The sequence below is a fragment of the Bufo bufo genome, chromosome 2 (genome assembly GCF_905171765.1).
Source record: "Bufo bufo chromosome 2, aBufBuf1.1, whole genome shotgun sequence".
NCBI lineage: Eukaryota > Metazoa > Chordata > Amphibia > Anura > Bufonidae > Bufo > Bufo bufo.
In genome coordinates, this window is record NC_053390.1 from 339,997,494 (window position 1) to 340,000,128 (window position 2,635).

The window sequence follows — 2,635 nt, forward strand, 5'->3', positions numbered from 1 at the left end:
CCTGGTGATGATATTGGTGAAAGGACTTTCTGCTAAGTGGTTTTTGAGTAATGAAAGGAATAAGTTTGGGAAGCGCTGCCTTAACATTATGGTCGTATAACTTAAACTGAACAATCTCCCAATTTTACCCTTATTTTCTTGGAAATCTGCATTGTACTTACCAGGGTGAACACGTTGTTATAGGTGTCCTCCAGCCTTGCGTACCATTCAAAAGTACAGTCCAGAATTAGTTCTTCATATTCTGGGATTTTTATATTTATCTCTAGAAAAACAGGAAAATGAAAAAAGATATTATAGAAGTAATTGTGTAGATATTCTGTCCTACATTTAGGGGTTGTCTCAATAACACGTCTCCTTCTATAAGACCTAATAGGAAATATGGGCATCATAGAGGAGACTGATAGTAACTGGTTATATTCTGCTATCTCCTCACCTCCACAGTTTACAGTCTCTGCCAGGTGAGACTTGTGATCTTTACATGGAGAGCAGGACCGTCCAGTTTTCAGATCTGAGAAAAGAAGAAAGAAATGAAATGTGAGCCAAGCATTAAAGACACTTATAATATTAGAATAAATATGATAATCATGTGCTGGTATCTATCACCCCTCTGTCACCTGCACATGGACAGTATACTGTACAGGCTGCCACAAATCACCCTTCTAGCCTGCTTATGGACTGAATCATATTAATTTAAATATCCTCCTGTTTTGGGAAGTCTGATGTATACCAGTGACTGGTATATTTAGTGTACGGTGAGGATTTGGGGTCCTATATATTTACTAATGTACTATATTAATGTAGATGTAAGAATAGAAACTTCTACTTTACCGAAACATCTGTTGGAGGTGCACAGGCAGCTGCATCTCTCCAAGTAGTCTGTGAAAAGAGGAGACATCATATAATAGTCAGCGAGTGCTGTGTAAAGTGCCTATGTAGTGCTGCTCACCTCTGTATAATAGGCACAGTACCCACAGTTTACATATAGTTTACACACCCTAGTGGGAAAGGTCCATTGGCATTCATTATATAGTGTAATTCTAGTTCCTCTGGCCTATGATAGAAATCTTATACTGTACCTTGATTTTTTGGAGGGCCCCCGGCGCAGACAACCTTCTCCTCAGCGCAGGTCTGACAGTTGATGTAGGTTTGCACCATTAATCCTGAGGAAATGCACTCATGTTATAACCTTCCAATCTTATAGATAATAATAATAATGACAAGAAGCTGAATCTGGTATAAAATGTACTTACCACAGCTGTCTGCACCTGAGGAATGGAGAAGAAAGAAGACATTACTGACCGTTCTCATTGTCAGACTCATAAACCTCTAATCTCTGGGTCTCCTTATTATTACATGATGTCAGTGCCTCTGTGTTCATCACTTTGTTTTCTAGATTTCCATTGACAGAAATCTCTGAGCCGCCCCAGAACGGTCCGGGCCTCTATAGAGCGCAGAAGCTCCTAGTGCAAACATCCCTGGCAGCCAATCAGATGTCGGCTTTCATATGTCCAGTACAGGGTAGGAGATAACAGCAGTGATCTGATTGGTGGCTGTGGGGATCTCTAGTTTGGGTGTACATTACTTTTACTACATGAGGCCTGTGTGTAATACATTTATATGTCATATTATAGCACGTGTTATATCTAGAAGAACTCACCTTGTTTATTTGGACACCTCCCTAAAAGTGAGAAATGAAGAAAAGCAGAATTACTAATAGAAAACAATAGAGAACAGAAATCCCCTGTATATGAGGGCTCTATCTATAACACTGCAATAATACAAAAGAAAACTGCACGCATAGCAATTCCCAGTATAGAACATTTTATTACAATCGCTCCCTCCTGTCACTAGGCTTTAGGGAAAGGAAAACAAGCGGAAAACATCCTCTCTGACAACCTACCAGACACGTAGAAGATAAGTACAATGGTAGACAGAAGAAGATTCCACTTACGTTGGTTTGAGTCCTGGACGATAACCTTGAGCTTTTCTTTGAGTCGCTGGAAATGGAGTCCAATGATGTGAAGAAGCTGGATCTCTAAGATATATAAAGAGGAGAAGAATGAGAGTCCGATCCCCTCATCTATCAGTCTGAGCCCCCAACACACTAATTCCTATTAATAAGAGAAGTAGAATTTCCACCTACGTATAAAAAATTGTACTTACCCTTAAAATCTATATCCTGGATGACGTCCACAGATTTTTTATATTCAGACGCAATTTCGGATATAGCATATTTATCTGGAGGGAAAATAATGGTACAATAATTATCTATCTATCTATAGATTATATGAAATAGAGATAATAATAATAATAATATAATTACCCAGTATGCCGACTTCATCCTCAAGGTAGTTCAGGACTTTTTTTTCTGTGACTTTGGCAAACCGCTTGATGTTGACATAGGCTTCTAGTCAATGTCATCGACTTGGCTTTTGATAAAGGTGTTGAATTCTTCCATAGCCATTTTCCCTCTGGAGTCGCATGGTATGCAACAGAGAGACTGTCCGATGAAGACAGATGTTACAAGCAGTAGAAGCCACATGGTCTGGATAGAACCAGACATCTTTAGTAAAATCGCTTCCTGTAGCAAATAATCACTAAGGACGCAAGAGAGCAGAACTATGTCCCACTGAGA

The 2,635-nt window shown here is 39.3% G+C and overlaps 1 long non-coding RNA gene across 1 annotated transcript; it reads right to left on the minus strand.

Annotated features, from left to right (window-relative positions):
- Positions 1 to 200: 200 nt before the first annotated feature.
- On the minus strand, positions 201 to 1,097 carry LOC120991507. The gene is made up of 4 exons (XR_005776698.1): positions 1,077 to 1,097; positions 829 to 876; positions 434 to 508; positions 201 to 262 (listed from the first exon to the last, which is right to left on the minus strand). It is a non-coding gene; the product is annotated as an uncharacterized LOC120991507 (long non-coding RNA).
- Between the last annotated feature and the right edge of the window lie 1,538 nt (positions 1,098 to 2,635).